Here is a 19482-nt window from a genome sequence, read left to right as displayed (position 1 = left end):
ATTTATCCAAAGAAAGCAAAAACACTAATTAAGAAAGATATATGCACCCCTATGTTCATTGCAGCTTTATTTACAATAGCAAGATATGGAAGCAACCTAAGTGCCCATGAGTAGATGAATGTATAAAAAAGATGTGGTGTGTATACATACAATGAAATATACTTAGCCATAAAAAAGAATGAAATCTTTGCAACATTTGAACAAGAATGAAATCATTTGCAACAACATGGATGGACCTAGAGGGTACTATGCTAAGTGAAATAAGTCAGACAGAGAAAGACAAATACTGTATTATTTCACTTATATGTGGAATCTAAAAAACAAAACAAATGAACAAACATAAAATAGAAACAGAGTCATAGATACAAAGAACAAACAGGTGGTTGCCAGAGGGGAATGGGTAAGGGGAGGGGAGAAATAGGTGAGGGAGATTAAGAGACACAAATTTCCAGTCGCAGGGTAAATGAGTCACAGGTATGAAATGTACAGTGTGGGGAATACAGTCAATAATAATGTAATATCTTTGTATGGTGACAAATGGTAACTACACTTATTGTGGAGATCATTTTGAAATGTATAGAAATATCAAATCACTATGTTGTGTAATAGGAACTAACATAGTGCTGTAGGTCAATTATACTACAAAAACAAGCAAACAAACTGATAGAAAAAGAGAGCAGATTTGTGGTTACCGGAGGCAGTGGGTGGGGGGAGGGGAATTGGATGAGGACAGTAAAAAGGTACAAACTTCCAGTTCTAAGATAAATAAGTACTAGGGTGTAATGTACAACATGAGAAATTTAAGAACACTGACGTATGTTACATATGAAAGTTGTTAAGGAGTAAGAAAATCCTAAGAGTTCTCATCACAAGGAAAACATTTTTTTCTATTTCTTTAATTTTGTATCTATATGATATGATGGATGTTCACTAAACTTACTGTGGTAATCATTTCATGGTGTATGTAAGTCAAATCATTGTGCTGTACACCTTAAACTTATACGGTGCTGTATGTTGATTATATCACAGTAAAACTGGAAAGAATAAAAAGGGCCTCTGGCTGTGGTCAGAGGGATATGACTATAGAAGGACAAAAAAAAAAAAAAAAAAAGTACATGGGTATTCTCTACTTACAATAATAATAAAAGCTTTTGTTACAGATTTTGGAATTACAGAAAAATATAAAATATAACTCACCTCTAATTCTATCACCTATAGGCAGCCAGTATATTGGGGCACTTCTCTTCTATATTTTTATATTTGTGTATAATTTGGGTTATAATATAAATGCTTGATATCTATTGTGTAAAAAAATAGTCATTTTCAGTGTATCAAAGTGATTTTTAGTACCTTTTCTTAGAGATCTTCCTTGGCATTAAAAAATAACATATATCATTTTTTCTATTTTACATTCTATGAGTCTAAATTACTCAATTTTCTATTTTTCTGTATTTCTAATATTTTATGTTATTTCATATTTTAGCATTATCATATTGTATTATATTCAGTTCATGCATTGAACACTTACTGAGTGCTTTCTACGTGCTTAGAAAAGTGTTAGGTTCTGGGAGACCCAAAGATGAATAGTATATAGTCCCTGTCTTTAGAGAATTTACATTTTAGCTAGGGAAGAAGTCATTCAAAGAATGTAACAGGTATCGTTGTAAAAAAATTAATAATAAAACCTAGGAGAACAGAAAATGGAAAGTACTTAAAACTAGTCATATTTGAAGATAAAAAAGAAAAAATGAAGAAGTAAATTTAGAACTACATATGAAATAAGAAGTGAAACTTTATCAGACCAAATATATGAAAAGAGCACAAAATGTAAATGCATAATGAAAAACCCACCATGATCAAGGAAATGTATAGGATTTCCCAGACCAGCTCGAGCAAGTGTTCAGAGTAAGTGCCTGGTAATGAGTAAATAAAATAAGCTAGGATCAACTGAAAAGCCATATGGGAATGGATTTTGGAAAGAAATCTAGTAAAACTAATGACAAAGATAACATTTACTGGATATTAGCTGTGGGCTAAGGACTGTGCTGAGTACTGAATATACTAAGATCCCTACTATTACTAGATTCATCTTGTAAAAGACTGAGGCACAGAATAAGTAACTCAAGAGCAGACAGGTAACAGTGAAGCTGCAGCTTTAACTCAGTGGTACTTGGCTTCACAACAGTGTTCTTCTCACCACCTCTTAGCCAGAATTCCATAACTCCTCTTTGTAGGCCACAGCATGCCTCTCTGTGTGCATCAAAGAATTGTGACAATAGAAGTGAAAAACTCATGCTTTACAAAGATCTCTCTATTGGGAAGGAAATATTTGTTTCTTCCTTTGGCAATCTCCCTTGCCTCCTATATTATGGCATCCTTGAATTACAATAAAGAGAACTCCTTTGATTTATATTTAGCTAAATTTGTTTCCCAGCTCATGTCTAGAGAAAGTTCCCTGCAATTGTTGAAAGCTTTGTTTTTTGACCACAGGCCAAGAAAAATGCTTTTTCTCACCAACTTCCCTCATTTATCATTTTTGTACTGGGTCTTCAAGCAAATACACTTATTTCTCCTGTGATATTAACTTATTTATAGTAATGACAATATTTATGTAGTGCCTTCACCCATGAACACCACAGAATGTATCAATAATATTGATCAAGTGCTGAATGTCATTATCTGAATCGCAAGACTTTCCTTACATGTGGACCTTGACTAGTAAATAAAGGAGCCACTGGAAAAGTCCACTAGCATTTTAGTGGCATGGCTTCCCTGGTAGGTTTACAGAACAAGGAGGCTCTTTATGTGTGTTTTGGAATCTTTGACTAGTGATCTATTTACGAGAGCAGGATATGTAAATAAAGCTTTGTAAGTCTACCTAAAGTTAACCTCAAATCAGAGTCTTCTTACTCTTTCTCTAACTTTATCCAACTGGTGTATTTGTCCCTTTTTGTGGCCCTATATCTTACTGCAGATATAGAGATGTGAATACCTTGGAAAATGCCTAAGAAAAGGCAATGGGAGTGATTAAAAGTTTGGGAAGTAAGTCATAAAAGAAAACCAGGGAAGTCGAAGACAAGAGAAGAGGAAAGGATGCTTGATAAATCTTTATGTTCTGGAAGAGATGGTATACAGATGGAAGCAGTGAATATATTTTCTCTCTTCTTATTGAGACAAGGGGAAAAAAGTCATGCTAAAGCTGAAGTATGAGGAATTAATATCAGAAAAATAAAAAAATAATGTATATTTATATATATTAAAATGTATATACATTAAAATGTATATTCTCTATATAATGTAAATTTTATAAATAGTTAAAAATTATAAGAAAGGATATTATAGAATCTTTTCTCAAGTGTTTTTTTAAACATGGTAATTTATTCAATTTAATTAATACAATACAAATATATGACTCAAGAGCACAAGTACTATGGAGATAGAGATAAATAAGCCATTTAGCAGTTTATGGGGGAAAAGGGGGGACAATATGGAGTTATTATTCCCTGGTTAAGTGCTAAAATAGAGATAAGCAGAAGGAGGGATAACAGCACTGATAGATATCCAATATACAACTAGAAACTGGAGGTTAGAATCAGGAGCTAGAGATAAATATGTAGGAGTCATTAGGTTATAGGTGATAGTTTGAGGAAATATGAATGTGTGAACTCTCCAAAGAATATTCAACAAATACTGAGATTTTGTTTTGTTTTGATGAAATTAATTATATGATCAGATCCTAGGTTTTCTGTTTTGTGATTATAGAAAGAAGTTTTCCCCAGAAAACTCATCTGTACAACTGTTGTAGATACGTATTTTATTTTTAAAATGTGTTTTAAAACTGTTGTAGATATGTATTTTATTTTTAAAATGTGTTTTCTTAGTTTTTTGTGCAGTAATAAGTATTATCAGATAAGGAAAAAATAGTGTTGGTAATTTTAAGTAGGATTTACAGAAATGTATAAATTGAGTGGTGAAAAAAATATATTTTAACACATGGCACCAGAATTCATATAGTGGGAAGGGTCTCCTTGATTTATATGGTTTAAAAAATGGGAAATCTACCTTTCAAATACAAGGGAAAGACTTTGTAACAATAGAGTGTTTGAGGGCTTCTGCAAGAGAACTTGAATTTTTCAGTAAGATGATCATGGCAGCTCAGACTGTCAGGGGGCCCTGGAAAAGGTTGGTCTCAGGATGCCGTCTGAAGCCTGCGGCAGTGGTGGGGGCCATGGCTCCAGCGCAGGGACCTGTAGAAATGTCAGGTATTTAGCTTCCTGTGGAATACTGATGAGCAGAACTCTTCCACTACATACCTCAATTTTGCCTAAGGAGGTATATGCAAGAACTTTCTTCAGAACTGCTGCACCACTAATAAACAAAAGAAAAGAATATTCAGAGAGGAGAGTTATAGGATATTCTATGCAGGAAATGTATGATGTAGTATCGGGAATGGAGGATTACAAGCATTTTGTTCCTTGGTGCAAAAAGTCAGATGTATATCAAGTAGATCTGGATATCGCTAAACACGATTAGAAATTGGGTCTCCACCTGTATTCGAGCACTATGCATCAGTAGTAACCTTGGTGAAACCACATTTGGTAAAGCAGCCTGTACTGATGGGAAGCTCTCAAATCATTTGGAGACTGTTTGGTGTTTTAGCCCAAATTCTTCCTGGCTACCCAAGAATTTGTATTTTAGATTGTTCAATTTCTTTTGAATTTTGCTCACTTTTACACTCTCAGCTGCCACATTGTTTTCGATGAAGTTGTAAAGCAAATGGTAACTGCTTTTGAAAGAAGAGCATGTAAGCAGTATGGTCCAGAAACGAATATACCTTGGGTATTAATGTTTCATGAAGTTCATCATGTGTAAAGGGAAAAAGGAAATGGTCACCTACTTACAACTAGTTTATTCACTTTTAAGAAGTGCTTTCAGAAGTCAGAAGGCATTTGTCAAACTCAGCTTTGATTATAAACCTGTACTGTTGAATTTTTTCATTTGGAATATGTAACCACGTGTACATAGAATTCAGTCAAGTGTAATTCAGAGTAATATGTATATTAGCATATTTACAATAATGAATGTCATCACTGTTGCAAGAATACTGACATCACTCTTCTGAACAGAAATTGGAACGGTAAATTTAAACCTTTTAATTATCACCTCACCTGAAAGATGTTGGTTGAGATACACATGCAGTGTATATTATATTAACCATATCACATTTACGTTATTAAATTCAGACTATTTATAACTTATTGTCTTTAGGGACTGCCTCATGGCTTAGGATATTTGAGTAATCATCAGACATTTATAGTAAAAACTTTAACTTAAAAATACTGTTAATGAAGGTTCCCAGGCATTTTTCTTATTTTTAAATTGTTCTTATGGGTAATAGTAGATAATTCAGTGTTATACTGAGGTTAGCTTCCAGATAAAGTGAATTTTGTGTGTGTGTGTGTGTGAGTGGTACAGACTTTTAAGCTACTTTTCTCATAGTCTGCAACCCTCTCCCAGGTACCTTGACTGCTATTTCAATAATGCTGATTATGTGTCAAATTTTGTCTACAACAGTAGGCAATAGATGAAGATAAGTTTCTTGATATGTCTCAAGCACCATTCATCCTTATTTTCTATTTATTGTGTGTACTCACTTTCAATAACATATTTCAAACTGATATTTTTGTAAACACATCAGTGTAAGGACTGAAGTGGTAACAATACAGTAAATTTGTTTAAAAAAAAAAGAGAGAGAGAGAGAATGTGAGTTTTGCTTTTGCTTCTGAGAGGAAAAGGCATGGTCTGGGGGTTGACTGAAAATAGAGGTCCAAAAAAAGGGATGGAAAGGTAAAAATCTTAATTATCTATTAAGATCTATCTATTGTCTATTATCTTAGTAAAGAGAAAGACCAAGAAATGGGCTGTCTTTGTTAATATTGGAATGCTGAAGTCAATTTAAAATTGTTTCTGTTGGTACATCTCTCCTCTATCTTCTAACTACACAAAATAAGTATATTCAGTGTGACTTTCAAGTGCTGATAGTAGCAGACTAGGTATGCTTAGATAGCCAGTAAAACATTATTTCTAGGTGTGTCTGTGATGGTGTTTCTGGAAGAGATTAGCATTTGAATCAGTAGACTGAGTAGAGAACTTCCATCCTCTTGAGTGTGGGTGGGCATCATCTAATCCACTGAGGGTCCAAATAGAACAAAAAAGTCTGAAGAAGGACAAATTTCTGTTCTCTTTTCTTGAGCTAGATATTCATTTTCTCCTACTCTCAGATATCAGAGCTCCTGGTTCTCAGGCTTTTGCACTCTTTGACTTATACTATTGGCTCCCCTGGTTCTCAGGCCTTTGGGCTTGGACTGAAATATGCCACTGACTTTCTTGTTTCTTCAATTTGCCATAACCACATGAGCCAGTTCCTAAAATAAACATCCTCTTATATCTGTATCTGTATCTATATCTATGTCTATATCTTCATATTCTATTACTTTTATTTTTCTGGAGAATCCTGACAAATACACTAAGTAACTCACATTAAACCACCTGTTGATCATAACCAAAAAGAACAAGCAAAAGAGGTTTTTTGCTCAAAGGCGTCAGGAAATTAAAAAGGAAATAAAGATGACAGGGCCAGGATTTAAGAGGATATTGTTCTGTGCTTGCTCAAGGAGAATTGTCAATTGCAGAAGAGATTGCTGAGAGCTGGTGAGATCTTGAGAAGCCCAAGAACAAGGGGATCTAAAATGTGGAGTCCAAGGCTTATCAGAGGTAGAAGCATGATAAAACTTACTTACATTAAGTGTAGGTAGGTATACCTGTAAGGCTATATACTTAAAGGAGGGATGAAGTTGAAGTAGAAATTTCTGGCATGGATGAAACCATAGGGTTTCACTAGAACTAAAAATTACAGTTGATCCTTGAACAACATGGGGGTTGGGGTGCAGACTCTCCTACCCATGTTAAAAATCCATGTATAACTTTACAGTTGGCCCTCAGTTTCTGAAATTCTATATGCATGGGTTCAACCAACTGTGGATTGTGTAGTACTGTAGTATGTATTCATTGAATAAAACCTGTGTATAAGGGGATCCACACAGTTCAAACCATGTTGTTTAAGGGTCTACTGCATTTTTTTTTTAAATAAAAGAACGAAAACACAATATCAGATATTGAGAACATTGTGGATTGGCTTAACAGAAGACTTGACAGAGAATAAGTAAGAATAAAATAAATGATACGTCAGAAGAAAAATCCAAAAAGGATGGAGCAATGCAAAAGAGACAATAAAAGACAGAGTGAATACAGTGAGAATAAATAAAATACGTAACTGGACTACAAAGAAGATATCCAGATAGCCAAAAAGCACATGAAAAGATGCTCAACATCACTAGTTAATACATAAATGCAAATCAAAACTACAGTGAGGTATCACCTCACACCCGTCAGAATGGTCATCATCAAAAAGTCTACAAACTATAAATTCTGGAGAGGGTGTGGAGAAAAGGGAACCTTCCTACACTGTTGGTGGGAATGTAAATTGGTACAGCCACTATGGAGAACAATATAGAGGCTCATTAAAAATACTTAAAATAAAACTACCATATGATCCAGTGATCCCACTCCTGGGCATATATACAGAGAAAACCATACTTCAAAAAGATACATGCACCCCAGTGTTCATTGCAGCTGTTTACAATAGCCAAGACATGGAAACAACCTAAATGTCCATTGATAGAGGAATGGGTAAAGAAGATGTGGTAGATATATATACAATGGAATATTACTCAGGCATAAAAAAGAATGAAATAATGCCATTTGCAGCAATGTGGATGGACCTAGAGATTATCATACTAAGTGAAGTAAGTCAGAGAAAGACAAATATATGATATCACTTATATGTGGAATCTAAAAAAAAATGGTACAAATGAACTTATATACAAAATAGAAATAGACCCACAGACATAGAAAATAAACATGCTTACCAAAGGAGAAAAAGAGGGGAGGAGGGATAAATTAGGAGTTTGGGATTAACATACACACACCACCATATATAAAGTAGATAACCAACAAGGACCAACTGTATAGCACAGGGAACTATGCTAAATATTTTGTTATAACCTATAAGAGAAAAAAATCTGACAAAAAGAGATATATATGTATGTATAACAGAATCACTTTGCTGTACACCTGAAACTAACACAACATTGTAAATCAACTATACTCCAATAAAATTTTTAAAATATGTAACTGGAGTCCCAAAAGGAGAGGAGAAAAATCAATGGATCAGAGAATACATAAAGGAATAATAACTAGAAAAATCTACTAACATTAAAATATATATTATAGCATCAAAAGATCTCTATATGGCTTCTGATTTCAGATATATTAGTATATTCCACCATATTCATCAACAAACTACAACATAAAGGACATAGAAACATTTTCTAAAATAACTGGCAAAACACTTGGAAAGTTGCAGAAAAAGAAGACTGTCCAGGAATCTCAGGATTTGTGGAACAACACAATGGAATTTCCTCTCTGCAGCTGCAGAGACTGTGGGCAGTGCCCAGTCTTTCTCCACAGTTATGAGGTAAGAAGGTAGTGCACATCCCGTCCTCCCCAACAATAGAGTTCTGGAGAAAGTTCGGAGAGGAAGGAGTTGCAGAAAGGGATTTTCAAACTCTGTATATGAATTCCTGAGCAGACCTCTAAGTGTCTCATGCCTGAAACTGACAAGAAACAATAGAGCAAGAGTTGAGAACTGAACACTGATCTGAAACGGCACCCAGGATTTGGGTTAGCCTCTGGGAAACACTCAAGTGGGGCAGACCAAAATAGCACTGTAAAGGCTTTGAAAACAATTGACATTTTAATCACAGCTCACAAAAATGGACCAGGGTGTGCATTCTGGATCTAAACATGTTTACTGCCAGCTAAATAGAAGATTTCAATAGGACCCAGGGTGTCATAACATAATATTCATATATAACATGTAGAATAAAATCCAAAATGACTCATTGTAGCAACAACCCCTATAACCTCAATATCCACGAGAAAAGGCAATCGGAAAATGCTAACACTTAGATGACACAAATGTTGGAATTATCTGACAAGGATTTAAAAGCATTATGTGGACTCAATGTCTGTGTCACCCCCAAATATGTTGATCCCAAACCCCTAGGTGATGATATTTGGAGATGGGGTCTTTGGGAGCTAATTAGAATTAGATAAATTCACCTGGGCAGGGCCCTGGTCTGGTGGGGTTAGTGTCCTTGTAAGATGAGGCACTAGAGAAATGCTCTCTTTCTCCCCCTGCCATGTGAGGACACAGCAAGAATACAGCCATCTGCAAGTCCAGAAGAGAGTTTTCATACGAATCTGATCATACCGGCAGCTGGTTTTGGACTTCCAGCCTCCAAAACTGTGAGAAAATAAATTTCTGTTATTTAAGCTACTCAGTTCATGATATTTTGTGATGGAAGCCTAAGCCAACTGAGACAAAGAGCTATCTTAAAAATCCAGTAGGCATTTACAAATCCTTTTCAAAAAAAAAATTAAATTAGAAATCCTCTGTAAAGGAACGGAAGAAATAAAGTAGAGCCAAATGGACGTTTTGAACTAAAAGATCAAAAAACTGAAAGTCATAACATCCACAGAAGTAAAACATCACTAGTGGGCTCAATAACAGAATGAAGATGACCAAGAAAATATCAGTAAACTGGAAAACTTATCCAATTGATTCTTCTAATCTGAAAAACAGAGAGATGGTAGACAGAAAAATAAAAAATTGGACAAACCTCAGAGACCACAGAGATCTCGGAAACAATAGCAAATCTAACATTCATGTGATCAGAGTCCCAGAAGAAAAAAAAAAGCAAGCCTGAAAAAAAAGTGTGTGATATTGGCATAAGAATAGATAAAGAGAATAATAAAAAAATATAGGTTCCATAAATAGAGCACACATGTAAAGTCAGTTGATTTTCGTCAAAAGTGCAGAAGTAATTTAGTGAAGACAGGAAAGTATTTCCAATAAATGGTGCTGAAATTAGATATCCACATTAGAAAGTCATAATAATCTTAACTTTTACCACATATTATGTACAAAAATTACTTTGAAATGGAACATGGACCTAAACACAAAATCTAAAACTATAAAAGTTTTGAAAGAAAACATCTAAAGAAATCTTTGTGACCCTGTCGTAAGCAACTTTTTTTTAAAGGTAGAGATCCAAAAGAAATAAATATAAAGTAAAAGTTGATAAATTACATTTAATCAAAATTTTTAAAAATCTAATCTTGAAAGACAATGTAAGGAAAATAGAAAGGCAAGCCAATAAGCTACATACTGAGAGAAAATATATGCAAATTTTATTTCTAACAAGAGACATTATCAGGATGAATTAACAACTCATAATAAGAAAACAAACAATCCAGTTTTTAAATTAGCAAAAATTTGAGCAACACTTCACCAAAGAAGATACACAAATAGCTAATGAGCCCAGGAAAAAGTACTCAATAACATTAGTTACTGGAGAAATGAAAATTAAAACCACGGGAGATATCAATATTCTCACTAGAATGGTTACAACTGAAAAGACTGACAACAGCAAGTTTTGGTAAAGATGTTAAGCAACTGGAATTATTACACATTGCAAAGGATGTAAAATGTGAAAAACACTTTAAAGTACCTGAGGACTACATTGGGTATTTTTTGTAAATTTAAATAAACAATTTCTGAATGACAGAAATTCTAGATATCTAATAACAGAAATGAAAACATATCCATGCAAATATATGTAAAAGAATGTTCAAAGAAGTTTATTCATAATATCTCCAAACTGGAAACAACTGAATTGTCTATCAATAGGTGAATAAAACTGTGCTATTCAGTCAAATTACTATTCAAGAAAAAAAGAGAATAACATGTATGAATCTCTAAACCCTTATGATGAGTGAAAGCAAAAATATGCAAAAAAGTACATACTGTATTTCTCCATATGTATGAAATTCTAGAACAGACAAAACTAATCTATAGTAGCAGAAAGCAGATTTGTGTTTGCTTCACCTGGAAATACATGGTGAAGATTGATATAAAGGAGGACAAGGAAACTTTCTGGGGTTGTGGAATGTTGTATATCTTAACTATGGTGGTGGATACAATAGTCTATACATTTTGCAAACTTTAGCAACTTATACACTTAAATGAATGTATTTATTGAATATAAATTATACCTCAATAAATTATATGTATATATTTATGTATATATATACACACACAACTTAACATAAATGTGTGTGTATGTACATGTGTGCATACATATGTTTTTCATAGAAAAAAGAGTGAAAACTGTATCAGTGTGCCCTACAGAAGGCTGTTAATAGGAACATTAATTCTTCTAGCATGTCCAGTACTACATGCACTATTAAAATATGAAAACTAATGCCCACAGAATCAGATACTTTGAAAATTATAAAAATAGAGTGTATTACATTATCATCAGTTATGTATTCAGTAGCCTCCATAATTTTTTATCTTAAAAACAACTATCAAATGCAGTAAGAAATATATTGTTTAGAGACACTTGTAGTAGCAACTGATGGAGTGAATTTTGATTTTCTAAGGCAAATAATTTTCTCCTGATGTGACAATTTTGTAAAGCTGAATTATTATTTTAAGATGCCCTTAAAATTCAAATATATTTTTTATATGTTGTAGATACATATGGAAATGATATATTTCATTTTCTTCTGCAGCCAGAAAGATGGTTATCGAAGTTAATTTCCTTTGTGAGAAAATTTGGAGTGATCTCCTAGATTAACTTTCACAAAGTTGTTGCTTCACTATTAACATGGTTATGATATTATCTAACAGGCACATTTTTACATCTTAATTGGCTATTAAGTATAGGGAAAAAGGAACCACAAACTTGAAGTAAATGATAAGTGTGTCCTTTAGTGACAATTAATTATTTCAGTCCTTGATAATATTCCCAGGTCTCCAGAGGGAGATGGGGAAAAGCCAATTTCCTTTTTTTTTTTAACATCTGTGTTTCAGTTAATGTTCCTTTCTAAGTGAAATTCTGTTGCTTATTTCATAATCCCTAAAGTTTTCAAAATTTAAAAAAAGTAACTTGCATTTCAAAGATAATTTGAGATCTCCAGGTCACTGAATTTCCTTGTTTCTTTTTGTAGAAATGTGGTAAACACCTGAGAAGAATAAAGAACAAACCCAAAATATGTAAACAAAATTAGGCATCATTTTTAGCTTGTAGCTAGCAATGGCATATACTTCTCAACTCACATTTTTACTTCAAACAGATTTATTAACAAAATTTGAAGGGTTTAATAATTTTCAAAGAAAAATATTGCCTCTGGGAGTCAAGGGCCTTTTGTGTTGGGAGCCAATCCCGTCTTCTGTGTTCCAGATACCTCTCAACTTTCTGGTGAGAATTCTGCAACATGCCGTTTTTATTAAGGTTAAGAATTATTGGATCAAATGTGGATGTAAACCCTAATTTAAAAAAAGTAATTAACAATGCATACTTGAAAAACATTTATTTTATTTCCCTAGTACCATTTGTTCCTCATTTGAACAGTTTTAAATTTCATGTAGTTCTGCAAAGAGCATTTTCTATGCTGGCTGGCAATCACGGTAGCAAACCTATTTAGTCTATGCAGTGTCATGTGTTTAGCAAATACAAATCAGAATTCTTTGTTTTTCCTTTCTCCCACTGACTCAGGAAATATCATAAGAAAGGTAAAAAAAAAAAAAAAAAAAGTAATTTCACCCTTCTCCAGCCCATATTTTCTTCTCTCCTAACCCCAGCACCATCACAAATATCACAAATCTGAGTGTATGTTGAATATCTTGGCCCTTTTCTAATTAAAGGTGGCTGCCTAATTCTCCGGGCAGTGCAAAAACCCTTCAGGTCCTAAAGAGAAATGACTTCCAAATTGAAAAACTAGTAAATAAGTCAGTTTGAGGCCCAAAAGCAATTATCATTACAAGGAAGTATCTTGTTAAAAGTCTATCTTGAGTTGGCTAGTTTTGGTCTTCCAGTAATTGGAAAGCAGACAGACAGCAATTTTGTTCCTAAACATTCATACAAAGACAATTTATCCATATAGTAATGACATTTAAGTAAAGGTATTTATGCTACAGATGGCTAAACAGCAAAAATGTTTGTCACTTGCCAAAAATCTGGGGAGAAAGACATGATTTTATTTTAAACTGCATTTATATAATTCTAATTATACCTACAGTACCAGGAATTTTAACTGGTTATATAATACAATTCAATTCAGGATCCGAGTCTTTACTTGATGTAAAGCACTGTCCTTAAGTTCAGAAGAGAGATGATTATCAAGGTGGTTAAAATAAAAAGAATTTAACATTTGCAATGGAAAGAGACAAAACTGCATTATATAAGGCATATGAGAAACTTTGTAAACAAAAAAACAAAGGGCCACAGAGATACAAGGAAGGAGAAGTTGCAGCATCTGGACCTGGGAAAAGGATGAGGTAATGAGGAAAGATTTCATGAAGAAAGTGACATTTGAGATGGTTTTTTCGAGACATTATTTCCACATGCAAAGTTGGGGCAAGAGGGCGTTCTAGAAAGCAGAAAGGGAATGGTTAAAAGCTAGGAGATGGAAAAGCATGGGGTACGTTATGAAAGCCTAAACCATACGGTTTCAATAGAGGAGAGAAAATGAATAAGGTAAAAATAAGCAATGTGTCTTCAAAGCAAACTGCTACAAATATGTAAAATTTCCCATTTTTAAGACATGGGCAGCCAATAAATTATTTTTAGCAGGGAGTAATACGATAAGAGCTATTTGGGGAGAAATAAATACATCTGCACGGAGAGTAGTAGACTGGAGGTGGAGAGACCAAAAGTCAGTAAAGCTGTGAATCACCAGAAGTGGCTGAAGCAAGAGAATTTAGAGGAAATAGGGCTGGGTTAATTCTGATGCCCTTGGAATGAAGAATAGGGAGCAAATGTTAAAAGTGTAAATAAATTCTTAAAAATGATGGAAGAAAGCGTTGGGGGAGGGAGTCATTATGACTCAAGTTTTAAGACCTAAAAATTTGGCAAACTGCTTGGATAGAAACAAATGTAGGGAACATTCGGCTGGGGATATATTTTGAAATGAAGTGGCAGTGAAGATAAATGAACAAGAAAACCTCTCACTCCCACAGCATCCACCATCAGTGTTATAATGACAAAAGCACCAAAACTATATTCATTAATTCAAAAGACACCTATTCTAAGAGAGAAAGTAATTGAAAAATTTGTATGCATTTTGGTACATACTTAACACAATAAAAATAATACTTAATATTTATTTAGGCCTTTTTCTATGCCAGGCACCATTCTCAATTATGGAGTAACTTAATCCTCACAAGTATATTGTCTCCATTCGACAGATAGAAGATCAAGGCTTAGTGGGCTTGGGAAATTTACCCAAGGATGCACAACTAGTATAAAACACAACCTTGACTGAAATCATCATCTATTTGTTTCCAAAAGAGATGCTTTTAGTCTGCATTATGCTATTGAAACCCGAAGGATAACTGAGGGTAAAATGATAACAAGAAGCCATCTTAGATGACTATGTAGCTGAGTCTTAAAGGATAAAAGGAGTCATTTGGGTTGAAGACAGATGAGAAAGTGCCTGGAGAGGAAGGGATTTCTAGGCAGTGAGAGCAGCCTGTGCAAAAGCCTGGAGATGAGAAGCAAGGTGAGTCTAAAGAACTGCAATCCATCACAAAACTTATTATACTGTCATAAGAAGCATCCCCGGGGAAGTGGGCGCCATTATGCCATCCTGTCATTACTCTTTGAAAATGATGTTAGAATATTATTAAACTAGATCTCAATTAAGCAGAGGCCTTAATTAATCAGATTATCTCTCGCAAAATATTTTTTAACAAGAAAATAAAAAAGACAAGCATTCATCCTTCTTTCAGGCAGAAGTCTCTTGGGTCAGGGCATAACTGAGCTTCAATCCCTCATCTAAGTTTTTCGAGAATATCTCTGAAGTCTATTGACAAAGAAGAAAATAAATTCCATTACTTTGATTTACTGTATTTTAAAGAAGATCCATGAAAGGAACTATCTGAAGTAAGACATGAGGGACATGGCCTCTTCTTTTATCAGGGTATTTTGGGGTGTGGATGGTAATTTCAGCTTTGTGGTTGGGGATCCTATGTCATTATGAGAGGCCATAGGAGGTACTGGTTAAAAACATTCACTCTGGAGAACACCATGTGGGTGTGCATCCTGGTTCTGACTTTTATGAACTATGTGACATTTGGCAAGACTGAGTGATATCTCTTGCTGTGTAACAAAGTATCCCAAGTTTAGCAGCTTAAAACAACAAACATTTATCACACACCATTTATGAAGGTCAGGAATCCAGGAGAGGCTTAGCTTGCTGGTTTTGGTCGAGGATCTTTCATGAGATCTGGAATTGTCTTAAGAAGCAGGAGAATCCAAGCTTGCTATTGTGGCTGTTGGCGGGAGCTTTCAATGCCTCACCATATGGGTCACTTCATATCGCTGCTCATAGGTATGGTTGTCCCTCGAGTGAGTTTTCAGAGACAGAGACAGAGAGAAAACTCAAGACAAACCGTAGTATTTTTATTATTTAGCCTTGAGAGGGACATCCCTTCATATCTGCCATATACTATTCACTCGAAGTGAATCACTAAGTCTAGCTCAAACTCAAGGGGAGAGATATTAAGTTTCACCTCTTGAGAGGGTACCATCAAAGAATCAATGGGCATAGCTTTAAACCACCACAGAAAATTACCTAACTTCTTTATGTGTGTTTCCCTATCTGTAAAATGGAGATACAATAGTACCTACAGTATAGCGCTTGTATTACTCAGAGTTCTCCAGAGAAACAGAACCAATAGTATGTGCATGGAGAGAGAGAGAGAGAGAGAGAAAGAGAGAGAGAGATTTATTATAAGGAATTGGCTTACAATTATGGAGGCTGATAAGCCCCCAGATGTGCAATCAGCAAGCTGGAAATCCAATGCGTAATTCCAAACAAAGTCTGAAGGCCTGGGAACCAAGAAAGCTGATGGTGTAAGTTCCAGTTTGAAAGATGGTAGGCTGAAGACCCAAGAAGAATCAGTGTTTCGTTCTGAGTCCTGAGGCCAGAAAAGGCTGAGTCCAGAGGCCCAGCTCAAACAGTTGGGCAGAAGGAGTTCCCTCTTACCCATCCTTTTTGTTCTATTTTTGTCTTCAACTAATTGAATGAGACCCACCCACATTTGAAAGGGCAATTCGCTGTATTCAGTCTACCAATTCAAATGTTAATTTCATTCAGAAACACTCTCACATCCAGAATAATGTTTGGCCAAATGTCTGAGCATTCCAAGGCCCGGTCAGGTAAATTTAGTTGGTTGCATAATGAGCAGTTTTTACTTTCATTTTCAGATGATACTGATTTCTAGAGAAAGTGAAATGACTTGCTGTTTAGCAGTAACATATAAACTACTAAATCTTCATTTTCATATCAACCTTCCTTTTTCTGTGACTTGAGGGGCAGTCAGAAGACTACAATCCCCTTGCCCTATAAGCAAAATAATTTTTGCATTCATTAATGGTGATATAATGTGTTGACTATATTTATGCTTTTCTGCATCAATCATCACCTTCTTTAGGTGATTTCCTGATAAAATGGAAAGAGACTCATTAAAGTATATTAAAAAATGGCCATTATATAAGCCTGACATTCTGGGAGGGAAAGGTCAGACTCACCATGGTGCATGTCAGCTTCATTGGGTTGTTTTCTCCTTTATAAAAGCATGAGAATTTCAGAGCAGGAAAGCTGATATGATTTAGGGATACAGAGAAAGAAGAAGCTGGGCAAAGTAGCCTTCGACTATTTTCCCCAAATTAATTCTCTATCAGAGAGTGTAGAGAAATGATATAGTGCCATAAACAAAATGAATACGTGAAGCTCAGCTCGTGTGGTCTAACCACTGCTTAGAAGTCTTCTTCTCAGGAAGGTTTGCCTGGGGCCAATTAACTGAACATGAAGAATCTATGCCAGAAGCTTCCTGCTGCACAGATGTTTCTGAATGCCTTGGTTCTGGTCTCTGAAGAGAATATAATCAAGGGAATGTTCCTCCAAATACATAAAATCTCCCCAAATCCCAAAGTGCAGGTCCTTCTTGCTTTTGGCAAGCAGTAAGATGTTTCGACTTTAAAGATAGAATTGCCTCTTCAGGGTCGCCAGGTTATTGCAGAATTGCAGTAAGACAAAGACAGGCTTCCCGTGGAGAGTTCTCAATAATGTCTTGCTGTACATGAGGAAAATGCTTCAACATATTAGCTCCCATTGTCTTCTCTGGCTTTTTATTGAAGGAAAAGGACAATAAAAATAGAGAAAAAAGGGAAATGGACCTTTGAGCAGAAAATGGATAAAGTTATCTTCCAGGTCTTAAGAACAACGTCAGAATATGCCTTTAATTTTTTTTTAATGTATCATGTCATTTGAATAAGGCAGGGCCACATAGGAAACATAGAGCTATGAAAAATATTTGAGTGCAATGTCTGGTGCATAGTATGTGTTCAGTAAATGTTTGGTGAATGAATCTCTTGGTCAGTGAAAGATGAAGTGATGTGAAGCTACATAAATCAGACTTTTCTTGAATCTCCATCTCTTCTAGATTCTAACTATGCATTTGCAGAGATCTTTGAAAAACTACTGGCCTAAATGGTATTAACCTTTTTACAAGAGGATCTACAGTAGGAGTTCTCTACTTTGATGGGTTATATCAGAATCATATGGAGGGCTTGTTAAAACACAGGTTGCTGAACCCCACCCCCAGAGTTTCTAACTCATTAGGTCTCAGTTGGGGCACCACAATTTGCATTTCTACATGCCCAGGTGGTCAGGTGATGCTGATGCTACTTTTTCAAGAACCACACTTTCAGAACCACTGTCATAAGGGAAAAAACAATTGTCTGAAATTTCAGAAAGGTGTTTTGTTGTTTTATTTTGGTTTTTTGTTTCTTTTATACCAGGATATACTAGTTCGGATAGTACACACCTTGAAAATTACTGAAACATAATAAACTACTTGAATCTACCACATGTATTTGTATAAACTTTTACAGTGAACATTTGTCATGTATATCAAATTTGGTTCTCAAAAAAGCTTAATAAAATAGAGCGGTCAGTAATTATTATAATGATATTTTCAATAGATGAGAGAAAACTCAGATGACATAATAGGGAACATCTTGAAGGCAGTGATCACATCACTGTTATATTAGTATCCCTAAAACTTAGCAATGTGGATAAAGCATAAACCATGTTCAAGAAGTGTTTCATTAGTTAATTGGGTTTTCACATAACTTGTAAACCATTGAACCAGACATCAAACAGAGTCATATGATTCCAAATTTGGTGCCCTTTCTAATTTTCTATAATACTGTCATATCAGAGTATCTTTTCCCCTAATTTCCCTTCTATTTGTATGGAGAGGAGTTTATCGACAGCCATAGAAAAAGCCACAGACTGTAAGAGACTTAAAGGTAGGGACGATGGCATCTTCATACCCTTCTGCGTAGGAGGTATCTGACACATAGTAGGCATACCACCCATGACTTGGGAAATGAATTGTGTCTCTATCATCCCCACTGTCTACAAAATCATGACGGTATGTATCTGCCATCCCAGAATTGCTGGCAGGCCTCAAGCTTGGGAAATAAGTTTCAGGGAAACCACAAGCCATGGAGGAGAGCCACTTGGGGTTTGGCCCATATGGCTCTGGCTTCTTCCTCATAAGAAGGAAGTAGCCTCTTTTAGACCAAAAAACTTAGGAGGGGTTCCTGCCAATTCTGCTAACTGGCAACTCCAGACTGTGCAACCCTTGAGCTCATTCCGCTAAGCTTCCAAGTCCCCAAATGTGTTCAAATCAAGGGAACGTTGTTGAATTGAAATGGATTCCCCCATCACTGCGAGGGAACAAGGCAAGCCTTAACTTTGACTTCTAAGCAGAGTCCCAGAGGGAGTATGCCTAATTAGACCAAGTATCAAACTCCTTCATGCCCTGCCAGAGAGGCCCACTGAGTTTCTGTGGGCCGATGGCCATAGAATCTGTTTTCTGCTCAAAGTGGTCTGGCTTTCCAGAGGGGAAAAAAAAATGCATGTTATCTTATCCAAATAAGTTATAGTGTTGGACGATGTTTCCTAAATCAGTAATGGACTAAACTCTGTATTTCTTGTATTCTCACAAAAGGGAACAGCTCTCATAGATGTCCCTTTCATCATATCTATACATTTCACTTGGTTATTTGAATAAATATATGCTAAATAAAGTTAGGCCTTCTTTACAAATTATGAACAACTTTAAAATAACTTCCATAAAATCCAAGCCATTAATGTTTATTTACAAAATTAGCTGTAATATTAATACAAGCAATAATCACTACATACAATTGAATG

The 19482-nt window shown here is 35.1% G+C and overlaps 1 pseudogene; it reads left to right on the top strand.

Moving 5' to 3' along the window:
• The first annotated feature begins 4141 nt into the window (after window positions 1–4141).
• On the top strand, window positions 4142–4872 carry LOC136123218 (coenzyme Q-binding protein COQ10 homolog B, mitochondrial pseudogene; annotated as a pseudogene).
• The last annotated feature ends 14610 nt before the right edge of the window (window positions 4873–19482 follow it).

The sequence above is a fragment of the Phocoena phocoena genome, chromosome 5 (genome assembly GCF_963924675.1).
Source record: "Phocoena phocoena chromosome 5, mPhoPho1.1, whole genome shotgun sequence".
Classification (NCBI taxonomy): domain Eukaryota; kingdom Metazoa; phylum Chordata; class Mammalia; order Artiodactyla; family Phocoenidae; genus Phocoena; species Phocoena phocoena.
The sequence above is the reverse complement of the archived record's forward strand: the minus strand, read 5'-3'. Positions and strand labels throughout refer to the sequence as shown.